This window comes from Silene latifolia, chromosome Y, assembly GCF_048544455.1.
Source record: "Silene latifolia isolate original U9 population chromosome Y, ASM4854445v1, whole genome shotgun sequence".
Classification (NCBI taxonomy): domain Eukaryota; kingdom Viridiplantae; phylum Streptophyta; class Magnoliopsida; order Caryophyllales; family Caryophyllaceae; genus Silene; species Silene latifolia.
The window spans coordinates 334,233,781-334,249,685 of NC_133538.1; the positions used below are offsets into that span (position 1 = coordinate 334,233,781).

At 38.2% G+C, this 15,905-nt stretch overlaps 1 non-coding gene across 1 annotated transcript; it reads left to right on the forward strand.

Annotated features, from left to right (window-relative positions):
- Window positions 1-14,140: 14,140 nt before the first annotated feature.
- LOC141636667 (small nucleolar RNA R71) lies at window positions 14,141-14,247 on the forward strand. Its single transcript, XR_012541266.1, has one exon. It is a non-coding gene; the product is annotated as a small nucleolar RNA R71 (small nucleolar RNA).
- Window positions 14,248-15,905: the final 1,658 nt, after the last annotated feature.

The following is a 15,905-nucleotide window of genomic DNA, read 5'->3' on the forward strand; positions in this document are numbered from 1 at the left end:
CGGGAGTAGCCGTGGAAGGCTGGGTACTCCCTGAAGGTGTAGACCCCTCTCGAGTCTCAAGTCACCGCTTCTTAGCGGTGGGTGCAGCAGGAGGTGGATGTGGTCGGAGAGGAAGGTGAAGGTCAGGCAGTGGTGGCAGACGGTGGCCCTTTGCTACAGTGGGCAAGGGCTCTAGACGGGGGAGACTGTCACAAGGTAAGTCAACAGATAAGGAGCCGTCAATCTTCCAAGTCCGGTGGTCTGGGGTCAGCCAGTGCTGAGAGAGCATGGCATCCAGACTCAGTAACCTCTCTCCCGTGAGGTACTGCAAGTCACGTGGCCAGGTGGGGTAAAGGCGATGGGCAAGAATGGTGGCTATGCCACGGCAGGCAATGGTTCCCGCCTTATTTAGCCCCTGGTCGTGGAGGTACTGGGCGGTCAAGTGAGCTATGTTGAAGGTAAAAGGACCCTCACAATCGACGTTCAGATAACCGCCTAGGATGGAGAGCTCGGTGTTGGTCATGTTGTTCGGCTCCTTTCGGCCGAAAATAGAGCTCCCTAGCAGTCTAAGGAAACAACGGACGGGGGGAAGGTGGACCTGATGGAGCTTTCGCCCCTGAAAAGTGGTCTGGGCCAGGCACCACTAAAGCTGACGGTAGACCTTCCTCGGGGAAGCAGTCACGCCAGTAGAGGAAAGGTCAAGTAACCTACCAAACTCCGCTAATGGCATCGGAAAAGTCCGGATAAACAACCGGAAGGAGACTGAAAGGCTGTTAGGGTCAGTCTTGTGCGCATCAGGGGAGAAGGTGAAAGAGCTGAGAAACTCGAGGCTCAGCTCTAAAAAGGTACGGCCCCTCATAGTGATGAGGCCAGGCATCCCCGTGACCCGTAATAAGTCACAAACCGACTCGTAAATGCCGAGTCTCTCTAGTGCCGATTTGTCCAAAAATCGGGAAGGTACATGTACACACTTAAGCAGGTTATAAAATTTCGTACGGTGTAAAGCATTGACGAATAATACCTGCGGGTAGTCCGGGTGAGGGTCGAGGGAAGTGTCACCTCGGACCGTGACGGTGCCGTGGCGTAAGCGAGGCGAAGCGGCGGTGTGTAGAAGTGCTAGGAGCGGGAGTAGAAGTGACAGAAGCTGGCGTAGCTCGAGACTGTCTACGACCTCGGCCTCTGGAATGCAAGGCAGTAGCCCGCTCTCGGACGGTGTAAGGAACCAAGGCAGCTCTGAAGGCAACTGCTGCAGCTGGCGAGTCCGCCACAGGTGCAAAGGTAGAAGCTGGTGCAGAGGTAGTGGCTACTGTGGTCACCACTGAAGAGGAACTAGCAGCAGTGCTAGCTATGGTGGTGACCGTAGAGGAAGTGGTAGCCTGAACTGAGCTCGCAGCTGAGCTCACTGGAGTAAAAACCGTCCCTGTAGCTGAAACAAGGAAAACTGGGGCTGCAGTGGTGACTAAGGAGGTGGTAGTGGCAACAGTAGGCGCCACTGACTCACCCAAGCTAAGGACGGGCTGGAAGTAGTACTGGTAGAAGGTAAAGTACTCTACTCCATTCTGAAAATATAGGGAAGGGGTGTGATAAGAAAAACAGCTGCTAACCGTGGCTAAAACAACAAGTAAAACGAGCATGTGACAGCATGTAAACCCCACTACTAGTCGAAAATTCGACTCTACAGCATACAAATCCCAACGATCCTCAGAAATTCTGAACTACAGCATGCAAATGGTGATAGGGGATGGGAAAAACAGTTAACAACAGCAGCACATAAGTAACACTAAGGTTAACTAAAGCAATGCAGCATATAACCGTTTGACAGTCGAAAAATTCGACTAAGGCAGCCCTAATCGCGAGAATTTTGCACGAAATTTGAATGGAAACATGTTAGGCATCGACAGGGTGTGATAGCAGTCTAAACAGCAGCAATTAAGCGATAAAGAAGCTAATTTAGACCGAATACAAAGAAAGATTCACCAATTGACAAATCGAAAAAAATCGACAAAGTCCAAAGACCCAAATCGCAAAAATCCATGTAAAAATCGAACTAAGCATGCAAAACAGCGAGGAAGGAGGATCATGATCATCAAGCAAGCGAATTAAGGGCATACAAACACAAACAAGTCGAAAGAATTCGACTAAACATGGATATTCAAACCCTAAATCAATTTTTACCTCATAAAATTCCAATTAAACGAAATCAAAATACAAAGAAGGTAAAAGAAATGCTTACCTGATGAGAGTGATCCTACAATTGCAATTAATCTCAAATAAACAAGCAACAATGGCGAATTTTTAGTCGAAAAACCCGCAAACCCGAAAACCCTTTTAAAACCGAGGTAAACAACACAAATGAAGGGGAAAATAAGGGTCTTTTTTAGATTAATATGCAAACATTGAAATGTAGGAAGCGGATTTGGTGATTTGGGCAAGAAAATGGGGATTTGGGGGAGTTTAAATCGCAATTAGGGTTTTATTAGACGAAAATTAGGATGAAATGAGAGTTAGAACAAGAACATAAGAGTTTAAGGCGAAAAACTCCCTGTACACTGTTCATTTCACTCGATCGAGTGGTTTTAAACCACTCGATCGAGTACTTTGATGGTCCAGCTGCTTGGTCGAGTGAAATTCTACTCAATCGACCAATCCCATTTATTGCTTTACTCGATCGATTGGAAAAAGCACTTGGTCGACCAACTTTTCACTCGATCGAGTACAAAAAGTACTCGATCGAGGACTTTTCTAGCATAAGCTCTTGAATTTTCGTCTTTTCTTCCTTGTAATGCGTGAAACTTCCCCAAACCTGTATAAAAACACACGCAAGAATTTCCCAATGTACCAAAAACGCATAAGAACAGTCTATAGTCTTACGTCTATGCTAAAAACTGTCTAAAACTAATTGTCCTAATTAAAACGCAATAAAACAAATTCAAAAGAAATTCAAAAATTATCTATTACAAACTGTTACACGGGGCATTTCCCCGTTTAATTCCCAACAAATTTCAGTAGCCCTTTTGTGGGCTCCAGACTGGAGGACGTCACCTCAGAAACATTGACTGTTCTCTTCAACTTCCATGAGCATGAATTATCACTTGAAACGGTAGGAGGGGAGTAGTTCACATCCACGTAAGCGTGAGATTTCCTCGTCCTTGCTCCTCTATCACCGTCTTTAGCATCCTTATTTCCAATTTAATCGACTTTGATTACACCAAGTCCCTTGACAACTCCTTCATTGCTTTCATCTGTACCTGCAGTAAGGAAAACAGACGAACTTTCCTCCTTTTTGCTCTCAATCTGAGGCGGAGGGTTAACAATAGCAGCACAATTCTCCAAATTTTCATCTGGAGTGTCAACAATAGGACTAATAGAAGAAAGAGCTGAAGGAAATGTAGATCTTTATACATATTAACATACTCATATATGTCTAAATAAATTTGTCATAAAATTAAATACGGATCTTATGCATGCAAACAATAATATAAATAGAGGAGAAATCATGTCCTTACATAGTAGATTTCGGCTATTAGGGCACAAGAGAGATCACCTTTCTCTTCTTGTTCTTGAGCTTTTCCAATGGAAGAACAAAGATCTAAGTGTAAGATCTCTCCCTATGTATTATACCCAAGGCTCCTCTTAATTTTAATTAATATTACAATACTAGTATAATATTAATCAAGGTAGAAAATTGAACCAAAATATTGTATAACACTTGAATATTTTCGGTTATTATGAGAGAGGAAGAGAGGATTTTATCTCACTAGAAATCTCTATATTTGATGATGGAATAGAATGAATAACAATATACAACATTTTGTATATTATTAGGCAAAAATAAAACAAAAGCCATGATGGCTTTTGCCTTCTCAAAACCGGGTAAGAGGAGGGGTTTTTGGGGAGCCAATGCATGAACATTTTTGTCTTCACAAGAATATTAGGGTTGCATGGCTAGGAATGTAGGTAATCATTGTGTTCTTATAATATTTAAACAAACACAATATTAGCTTCCACTAACCCCTTATTTCGGCACAATGGATAATATAGAGTCCATATTATTTTTGTCAATTGTCTATATGTAACATGTCACATGTCACATATATTTGTTATGTAATTTTTATCATATTAAAAATCAACGTATTAATAAAAATACGTCACATACAAAAATTGACTTAGTAATTTCATAATTACTTATGCCAAAAATTTTACCAATTTATAAATCAAACCGATTGTATTTATAACAATTCATTCAATTTAATTGTTACCTTAAACAATTATTTCATCCGAGTAATGATACAATTCAATTACTCAGATCGTATCTTATTTAATCACATTTCAATATGATACGTAAATTTTACTTCCAAAATCGTCCGTCAATTTTCAAGTAATTTAATTAACTCGTAACATTATACGATTAATTAAATAATCAATTAAGAGTGTTGCCCTTTAGGTATGACCTAGGGGTCAACGATCACCACCGTCACACGACAAAGAAATGTCAAACTCTAGTCGACCAATCATTACCGATATATGTTGACCGTTGACAGAATAATATTACTTCCCAATTGTATTCATTTTAATGAGACTTAAACATGTGATCATCATGATCAACAGTCGTGATCGCATTATTGTCGGAGGACACATATTCCAACAATCTCCCACTTGTCCTCGACAAGTGTGCGTCACCAATTCTCTTGTCCTATTACTATCTCCCACTCAATGCAAGGTGTCTTTCAGGTCGTACTTGCAAGTGATCATATCGAGAGTGGTTTCCTCGATCTGGAGAATAACTGATTGACCGGATTTATCCACTCTGGATGCCATCCGAGCGTGGCCACGCATTTCCAGTTCATTACTCCTCGAGTGGCCCTGAGATATTGTTATAACCCTGACAAGGGGTGGACAATTCCTATCGCACTCATTCCCTTCGACTAGCCACAGCCATCATAACCCAAAATATGCCCATTTGACCCCATTTACGAAGGTCGTAGTAACACAAATCAAAGTTAATCTGAAACTGTGCCATCTTAGGAGAATAGTCTTTAGTAAAAAGAATCGACTCATTCGAATACTATAGTAGCTCTCGCCACGACCAGGCTATATAAATTTGCCAGAACTCTATAAGCGGTCATAAGGCCCGACAAAATGTTCCTAACAGTCTGCCTATGTGATCGACTAGTCATCTCACATGACTGTATGGCACTTGAACTTGCCATCAATCGCCTCACACTCTAGTCACTTCGAGACGTCACCTCATATAAGTAACTATGGGCAAAACAATGTTAATCCATGTTCACTTTAACGGGGTTCAATTGTCTCTACAACCCGCTTGGATATAACAATGTACAAAGTGAGTTATTAATAACTCAAACGACAAATGTCGACATCACACTCGGGTAGTCAATATCATATTACAACCTTGTGATGTTTATCATAAGTGCAAACACTCATTGATTGCAATAGAAGTTTAACATCCCATGTGTCCATGTGTTCAAACTTCTTGCACTTGCAATTTCCTTCATATTCATGTTCTCTCTCATAGCATGAATCTTACCAAGTACACATCAAGGTTCTCGACCTTGGTTTCGGTTCTTTATCTTGAAGGAACTTCCTTATCGATCATCTCATAACGAACGAATTTGTGATGAATAATACAACTTGCACCGATCAAGTATTTCATCCACACACAATGCACTAGGTATATGTCTTGTAGAACCTTGTAACAATTAACAAGATTATTTAGCTTAGCACTTCTCATAAGTCTTAGCTTTTACTAGGAAAGATTGTTTTTGAATAACCTCTTATTCAACCAAGCATCTATCCAAAAACTTCTCATTTCTCTTTCTAGGCTTGAAAGAATTGGGATTCTCATAAATCCTCATGTGTGCTCGGGTTTTCTATAATATGTGCAACTTCTTGAAACACAATAGAACATTCCAAATACTCAAATCGCTCATCGGATTATACTTGAGAATTCATGACGTTTCTATTTTGGCTCACCAAGTCTATCATCATGCTCTTATGCATATGATTTATAATTGGACATGTACATGATTATTCTAATGCCGGAAACATTAGTTACTAATAATCATGAGATCAACCGTTCTTAGGTTCAATGAACTACCATGACTTGCTAATGGTAATCCCATTTTCATTCATACGAATAACCTACGCGTATGTTGATGTGATGTGTATCTCTTAATACTAATCCAACATCCCATGATGTAATTGGATTCATCATTGTCCATTTTCATCCAGAATTGAAAACTCAAAAGCTTCTTTATGAAAGAAGGTATTAGCTCGTCATTCTTTAATGAGTAATGAGTTTTATACATTCAAGGATGATAGCTCCCACTAAATTCCATGTCTTCACATGAGAATTTCCTAACTCCCACTCAATTCCACATATTTCGAAATTGACTTCTCAATCGAAATTTGTCAAGAATATAAATATAAATTGCTTTGCCAAGTTACTAGGATAAAACCATATATGTTCCCATCATATCCTTTCAAAATGCCTATTTTGAAGTGGTCTCATCTCAACCTTACGGAAAGAGATTTTAAATCTCTAACACACTCATGTCATAATGATGTGTAGTAATGTCATTATTCAAATACAAATAATATTTAGAATAGGTCCTTCGGAATACCCTTTCGGAAGGAGGTTTAATCCATTTCATAGCGAGGTCAAACAATGACATTTGCGTGGTTAAAACGTTGGCTATTGAAGATATCGGAATATCAATCTTTGCAACTTGATTTTTGATCATAACTAGTATGTTACTTTGATTCATTTAGGCTCTTAAGTAAAACACATGATTGAAACCATTAGGTCAAAATTTATCATATAGAACTTAGTCAAAAACTTGTTAAGACTTTGCATTAGTCATTTTTATCCAAAACTTCTTTTGGTCTCCTCGTGTAGTTATCTTGAGAATGTACTCATACGATTACTACACTTGGTCTTTTTAGTCATATAGAACTAACTTGAGACCATAGATTTCATCTATTCGGCATACTATGTAAATAGATATACCTTTAATCAAATCATTCTCTCTTGCGTAGATCTCCATTTACACAAGTACACAATTATGTCTTGCCTTGTGTGTTGTGTCCTCATTTTTCTCCCACTCTATCTTTAGAATGAATACACTAAGCATTTAAAGATAGCATATGAGACACAAATTAATGATATTGAAGTATAAGGAGAACTATCTCATAGGTTGACTAATTGTTATTGATTTCATATGTGTACTTGGTGGTTGACATACCTTTAAGAGAGTTCATAGACTCAAAGTCACTTTATAAATGATCATACACAAGCCTTAAGCATGTGGACATATAATGAAACCCGTCATTATAATTGTCTATTGGATCACTTTTAAGTGATTTATCTTATGTTTCAAAACGCAAGCATTTAAGGATGAAATTTTAGAACATAAGGATAAATGATAAAACGGGTGACTTGGGTTGCAAACCAAGTCATCATCATCCAAAATACAAACCATTATCCAAAATACCTTTCCATGTCGAACACGGAAACTTAAAGTTCTAAAATTCAAAACATAACTTAAAATAAGACAATGAAAAAACAAAGCTCCATAAAAGCTATCCTTAGCTTCTCCATGGTATCTCATGCTTGTTTTTCTTTTCCCTTGTCTTTGCTTGGTGGAGGCCCTATTTACAATAAAAAGGAGATACATTATCACAACTTTGCATCATAATACCATAGTTGAATTTAGAAACATAAAAGAAGGTTAGTCATTTACCTACTGGAGTGATCTTTCCAGCTTTGATATCACCAAGGTATTTGGAACAATTCCTCTTCCAATGTCCCATGCCATTACAATAATGGCATTTGTCAAGAGGACCCTTCTTGACTTTGGAGGTGCTAGCTTCACAAGACTTAGCTTTGGTGAATGTGGGAGTTTGCTTTTTACCCTTTCTCCCATTCTTCTTGAACTTCCCCTTACTCTTTGTGCTTATGTTAAGCACATCCTTGGGAGGGTTCACATTTAACCCCATGTCCCTTTCGGCTTGCACAAGTAACTTGTGCAACTCCTCAAGAGACACATCCTTGTCTTGCATATTGAAATTCACCCGGAATTGCACATATGCCTTAACTTTAGACAAGGAGTGTAGAATCCTATCTACGATGAGTTCTTTGGGGATTTCAACTTTTTGAATCTTCAAGGTCTCGACAAGCTCCATGAGTTTGAGCACATGAGGGCTAACTTTTTGGCCCTCTTTGAAGTCGAGATCAAAGAATGCCGCGGCCGCCTCATATTGGACGATCCGCGGGGTTTGTGAAAACATGGTCACAAGTTTGGACTAAATCTCATTAGCATTGCCCATTTTGAAGGCTCTCCTTTGGAGTTCCGCCTCCATCGCAAATATTAAGACATTTTTCATTGCGGCGGACTCCTTTTGGTAAGTCTCATAGGCTTCCCTAGTGGCCGCGGTGGACCTAGTGGAGGGTTCGGGTGGAGAGGCTTCGGTAAGGTAACGAAGCTTGTCGTCACCTTCGGGCTAATTTGAGTTGGGCATCCCACTCGGAGAAATTTGACCCATTCTTTTCAAGTTTACATCGATCCATAAAGGATCGGAGCCAAGATGAAGTAGCGAGTGGTGTAGCATTAGGAGTTGGTGTTGCCATTTGTTATGAATAAGAAGTGGTCTACAAAACAAAATATAAGGAGTAAAACAATTGTCGTTTTAATTATACTCGTAAAATGAATGATTTAAACAAGTTTTATGCATTTTTCTAGTGACCTCTACCCAACTAGAATAAATGATTCCAAGACCCAAATTCATATCGACTTAGGCACGGGGTAGCCGATGAAACCCTCATCAACATAACTCGGTGGATTAACCTTTTAATCGATTCTACTTTTAGAACTCTTGGTCGATAAAATTACTTCTAATATTTATCTATAGCCCAAAACACATCAACAAGGGCACGGGGTAGCCGATGAAACCCTTATCAATTACTTTTGTTGAGTTCAATCCAAATTTCGAATAAATGTGTCCATTGTCCAAACTCACATTAACTTAGGCACGGGGTAGCCGATGAAACCCTCATCAACATGAATTCGGTGGATTAGACATTTATCACCCACTTCCCCTACGTAACAAGGTTTGTACCCCGGGGTAGCCGAGTGCACTCCCTCGCGAAATAGGTTTTCATGGTTTCTACTATTTGGTAAGGCTATGTCTCAATTGATAGTTTTAGCGAGAGGTCATGTCAATTTATTATCTATCACGTTTTAAGTGAACTAAAGCGGTGAACTACGATAATTCTAATTGACACGGTCGATAAACTCGATAAAAGACAATGCATGTTTTAGTTATGGCGATTTAGCGATGCATGTGACATAAAATAAAATGCAAGCATAAAGATAAATAAATCCTAGTATGACCTTTCCTAAAATAGAAAAACTATTAATCTATTACATATTCGGAAACCAACTCCATTGGTCCCTTGAACTTCGGTTGTGGCACACATCTCGAGGTAACACCGTCTTTATGTATCGCCATTCTTGAAGAAATCCGTCTTTTGGAACTCCGGAATGAATAAAATTACATAATAAATTACATAATTTCCTATTATACATTTGTAACTAAAATAAAATAAATCTATTAAATTACAAAACGGTGATACGAGATCACAATAAAAATTACAACCGAATCGATATTCCCATACATTTCGGGAAATACCAATTAAAATCTAAGGCCATACTAAGAAAAATTACATAATTCAAAATTACATAAATTAAAATTATGACAATCATAAAGAAAAATGCAGCATTATAATATGTAAGAACATGCTCAATTTTTATGCTAAATCGCCTTTTAATTAGCCAATATCGTATATTACTCGGTTTTTACGGATTTGCGTGATTTCAACATTTTTATAATCACAAAAATACATAAACTCATATTTATGCATAAGTTAATTACCCTAACCTCTTAGGACTCAAAATATAGTCTCCACTAGTAATTTGACCATAATTAACTTTATTTACAAAATTGTTCATAAATGGACCAAAATTACAAAAAATAAGCTATTAAACTTCAAATAAATCAAAAATTTCAAATAAATTCAAAATTTGAAATTTAAATTCATGAACATTATGGAAAAATTCCATGACACTCATAATGTTCAAAATCTTAGGTTAAAAATTTCAAATTTTTCCTAAAAACAATGTTGCGGTTTATCAATTTATAATAAAATAATCATAAAAACATGGAAAAATTATTTTCACTAACTTTTCAATTTTAGATCTGAAAAAGTGACTAAAATGCAACATTAGACGTTTTTCCTAAGTCATAGATTATATTTTATTAATTTTCACTAATAATGTCACTATTTATGTCATTTTTCTTCAAAAATTCATAAATCATGCTAAAAGACTTCTTTATAGCCAATTATTTTACACACATCTTGTAAAATTGCATGTGACAACATATAAATTTTATATGACCAGATTCGAAATTTAACTCATATTAACCTATTTTTCTCTTAAATCCGAATTAAATAATGAAAAATTCATTTTTCGAGCATAACAAGTGCAAAAATTATGAAAAATTACAGGTTATCTCAAAATAATATATGTGATAACATATCCAAAGATCAACTTAAAATTCGAAGTATAGCTATTTTTAGACCAAAAATGACATTTTTACTCATAAAATCACATTTAAATGCCATTATTGTAAATTATGAACAATAAAAATCCGAAAAATTAACCCAAAAATCCTAAAACACTTTAGGACCAGAAATATTAACATGCATGTAATAATTTCGTGATATATCATAATAACACAAATTTTACAAGTTTTATTTTGTTATTCATATAACTCGGAAAAACTTTTAACCAATTTGCATGCAAACAACCGTGGCTCTTGATACCGATTGAAGGAAATGTAGATCTTTATACATATTAACATACTCATATATGTCTAAATAAATTTGTCATAAAATTAAATACGGATCTTATGCATGCAAACAATAATATAAATAGAGGAGAAATCATGTCCTTACATAGTAGATTTCGGCTATTAGGGCACAAGAGAGATCACCTTTCTCTTCTTGTTCTTGAGCTTTTCCAATGGAAGAACAAAGATCTAAGTGTAAGATCTCTCCCTATGTATTATACCCAAGGCTCCTCTTAATTTTAATTAATATTACAATACTAGTATAATATTAATCAAGGTAGAAAATTGAACCAAAATATTGTATAACACTTGAATATTTTCGGTTATTATGAGAGAGGAAGAGAGGATTTTATCTCACTAGAAATCTCTATATTTGATGATGGAATAGAATGAATAACAATATACAACATTTTGTATATTATTAGGCAAAAATAAAACAAAAGCCATGATGGCTTTTGCCTTCTCAAAACCGGGTAAGAGGAGGGGTTTTTGGGGAGCCAATGCATGAACATTTTTGTCTTCACAAGAATATTAGGGTTGCATGGCTAGGAATGTAGGTAATCATTGTGTTCTTATAATATTTAAACAAACACAATATTAGCTTCCACTAACCCCTTATTTCGGCACAATGGATAATATAGAGTCCATATTATTTTTGTCAATTGTCTATATGTAACATGTCACATGTCACATATATTTGTTATGTAATTTTTATCATATTAAAAATCAACGTATTAATAAAAATACGTCACATACAAAAATTGACTTAGTAATTTCATAATTACTTATGCCAAAAATTTTACCAATTTATAAATCACAACTGATTGTATTTATAACAATTCATTCAATTTAATTGTTACATTAAACAATTATTTCATCCGAGTAATGACACAATTCAATTACTCAGACCGTATCTTATTTAATCACATTTCAATATGATACGTAAATTTTACTTCCAAAATCGTCCGTCAATTTTCAAGTAATTTAATTAACTCGTAACATTATACGATTAATTAAATAATCAATTAAGAGTGTTGCCCTTTAGGTATGACCTAGGGGGTCAATCGATCACCACCGTCACACGACAAAGAATGTCAAACTCTAGTCACCAATCATTACCGATATATGTTGACCAGTTGACAGTAACAATATTACTTCCCAATTGCATTCATTTTAATGAGACTTAAACATGTGATCATCATGATCAACAGTCGTGATCGCATTATTGTCGGAGGACACATATTCCAACAAGAGCATTGCAAGGCTGGGCTTGCATGGGAGCTCTCCGGGACTTGGACTGATGAAAAATCAGCTCCTCGTCCCCTACCTGAAAGGTCAAAGTCTTCCCCCCGACGTCTATAACTACATGGGCAGTAGACAAAAATGGTCTCCCTAAAATTATAGGGGTGTGTGCATCTTCGGAGATGTCTAAGACAACGAAGTCGACGGGAATAAAGAACTTCCCGATTTGAACAGGTACGTCTTCTACTACACCTAGTGGCCATGATAAACTACGGTCGGCCATCTGGACAGTCATGTTGGTACAACTTAGCTTTGTCAAACCAAATGTCTTAGCCAGAGATAACGGTAAGACACTCACGCTAGCGCCTAAATCGCATAGCGCGTTATCAATCAAATGCATACCGATATGACACGGAATTGAAAAACTACCCGGGTCTGATTGCTTAAGGGGTAACTTGTTTTGAAATAGGGCTGACCCCACCTCAGTCAAACCTACGGTCTCACTATCATTAATAGTCCTCTTACGCGCTAAAATTTCTTTCATAAACTTTAAATAAGAGGGTACCTTTGTCAGCAATTCAGTGAACGGCACAGTGACTTCCAAGCTCTTCAGAAGTTCGACAAATTTGCCGAATTGTTGATTAGCTTTCGTATTCTGCAGCCGCCTCGGAAAAGGAACCGTGATAGGTATCTCGAGTCCCGTGTTTCTCGCTTCCAATGTATCTTCCGGTGCAAGTTATGTATCCTTTGGACGCTTCTTACCTCTCGAACGAGGTCTTTCCGGTGATATCTCACTTAAACGAGCACTAGCAGGCTCTTGAATAAGCTTCCCGTCATCAATACTACTCGATCGACCAATTTGCTCACTCGATCGAGCAGTTTCTTCATCAATGTCAGTCGATCGAGTACAATTTCCACTCGAACGACCAACTCCACTTTCTGCTTCACTCGATCGAGTGGAAAAACCACTCGATCGACCAACCTGTTCTTCCTGTTCACTCGATCGAGTGGAAAAACTACTCGATCGAGGACTTTTATCTTCAGTTCTACTCGATCGAACACCAGATTTCAGTCGATCGAGCAACTGCTTTGTCGTGAGCCCTTTTTTCTCGATAAAACACTGTTCACCATCAGTCTTAGACTTCCTCGGGTCTGATTTCGACACTTCCGGTCCTTCATAAGAAAGACCGCTTCTCAATTCTATCAGATGTACCGTCTCATTTGGATTCTTCTCATTTTGAGTCGGTAAATGACCCTGCTTTCTTGGGGATTGATTCGCGGCTAGTTGGGCAACTTGGGTTTCAAGTGCCTTAATAGACGCGTCCTTCTGTTGATTTTGTTGATCACTCAGCTGCAACTTCTTTGTAATGGATTGCAACATAGACTTTATCTCTCCTATTTCATTCACCCCACCGGAAGATGATGCACCATGGTTAGGAGGATTGAAAGAAGGAGGCTTCTGAAAGCCTTGTTGATTCTTGTGTGGAGGAATATACGGCTGCTGCTGATTCGGAGGAGCAGTGGGATTGAGCACATTCTGACTACTTCACCTCAAATTAGGATGGACGTTCGGCTCGTAATAAGTGTTGTTCTGCCTGTAATGTTGAAAAGCAGCACAAGACTCATAGGAGTTGGGACAATGATCTGAGACATGTCCCTCCCTACACATCTTCTACAGACGAAAGGACCGTCTGACACAGCATTCACCTGATACATCCCTCCTTTGGAACCTCCTCCCAACTCATATTTGTCAAATCTCGCAGTAAGAGCTTCTAGTGCAGCTACAGAAGAAGATTCAGCAGCTCTTCTTTGATTGCCTCTGGAGTTCCCATATTCAGCCTTATGGGTGGCCAAATCATCAGTGATCTTCCACCCCTTAGTCTCTCCCATGTTCTCAGCAAATCGGCCATTGGCTGTAGCATCCAAAATAGCTCTCTGATCGTCGTACAGCCCATTATAGAACTGATTGCAAAGACTCTATTTTTTGAATCCATGGTGCGGAATGGTTCGCACCAGCTTCTTGAAACGGACCCATGCTTCATGAAAGTTCTCAACAGACCCTTGTTTAAAGCTCGTGATCTGAGCTCTAATGGCAATAGTCTTCGAGGCGGAAAAGTACATCTTGTAAAATGCTAAAGCTAGCAAATTCCAGTCAGTTACCCCATGAGCATCCCGGTCCAGGATCCCTATACCACTCCCTTTGCAAAGATCATGGAGTGAGAAAATAAACATAGTTTCTTTTATCTGATCCGGGGTCACGCCAGTTGGTGGGGGTATGGAGGAGCAATAATCGATAAAGGTCTCCATGTGCTTAGCTGCATCTTCATTTGCAGCTCCCCCGAACTGGTTCCTTTCAACTAAGTTGATATAAGAAGGCTTCGGTTCGAATTTTCGTGCCTCCCCTGGTAGTACAAATCCCTTATAGAGATTCGCAGCTGTCGGTTCAGAGTGACTGGCAATGGTTGCTTCTTCGGCCATAACTGGAAAATCCAGAGATGTGACAGTTTCGGCTGAAAAAGTGGAAACAGGAGAAGAATGTGGATTCTCCTCAAATAGCTCGTTCTCAAAGTAATTTGACAGAGTACTCAGCTCTTCCTCTGTCGGCAATACCCTTTGTGATCGTCTCAACTCGCGCAAGGATTTCTCAATCTCAGGATTGAACGGTACTAGTTCACCACCCTGTGACCTGAGCATAAGAAGAAACTACAAAAAGAATATAAGAAAATTTTAAGGAACGGTTGTCCCTTAAACTAAGAAAGACTAAAAATGAAACAACTAATAATGTAAACAATCGCCTCCCCGGCAACGGCGCCAAAATTTGACACGACTATCACAACCCTATCAAAGATAAAACCTAACGGTCTAAACTAAAATGTAGTAGAGGCAGTCGCGTATCGAATCCACAGGGAGGTAATGTAATTATCAGCTGTCTAATTGTAGTCCTAAAGTAACAATTGGGGTTTTTGTTGAATTGATTTCTAAACTACGAGATTAAAGGAAAGGAGAAATAAAAGTGAAGAGCAGTAAGACAAGATAAAAGGTTTAAACTATCAAGAGAGAAGGGACATGTCGGGATTTCGGTTCACTACGGTAGTCCAGTTGACTCACCAATGTAAATGATTCAGACGAACTAATGTGAGGCGGATGCTGAAAGGTCCTTTCGGTCCACTTTCTATCCTAAATTACCACTAACTTAACTTTCATCCTCATTAGGGTAGTCTACTGTTTATAGTAGGCCTATTTAGTCCAATCTTTCGATCCAGGATTAATTTTAGCCAGATTAAAGAGTGACATAGAAGCGTACACTCAACTAAGTCGAATAAATACAATTAAATTGCTATAGTGACAGAGTCTCATAATTAATTCGTCTAATTCATTTTCTACATCGTCACATTTCTACCGCAGATCCCCTAATCCCAACATGAAGGGGGTTTAGCTACTCATAACGCTAATTAAACTAACAGCAAACAATTTCCTAGCAGTAAACATTATAAAATAAACGATAAATTGCATAAAAGAAATTAGGGCAGAAACTAATTGTAACGGAAGCGAAGAATTAAAGCAATAAAAGATCAATTATTATTAAAGGAAGAGAAGGAATTACAATCAATGCGATTCCGGCGTAAAGAACACAAATTCCAAGTGAAAGCAATCTCGAAATAAAGTAACAGTAGAGTAGAATGAAGCCACGTACTAAGGTTTACAGTAGAAAGTTTTTATCGATGAAAAGCTAGATAAAAGATGTTCTTAAC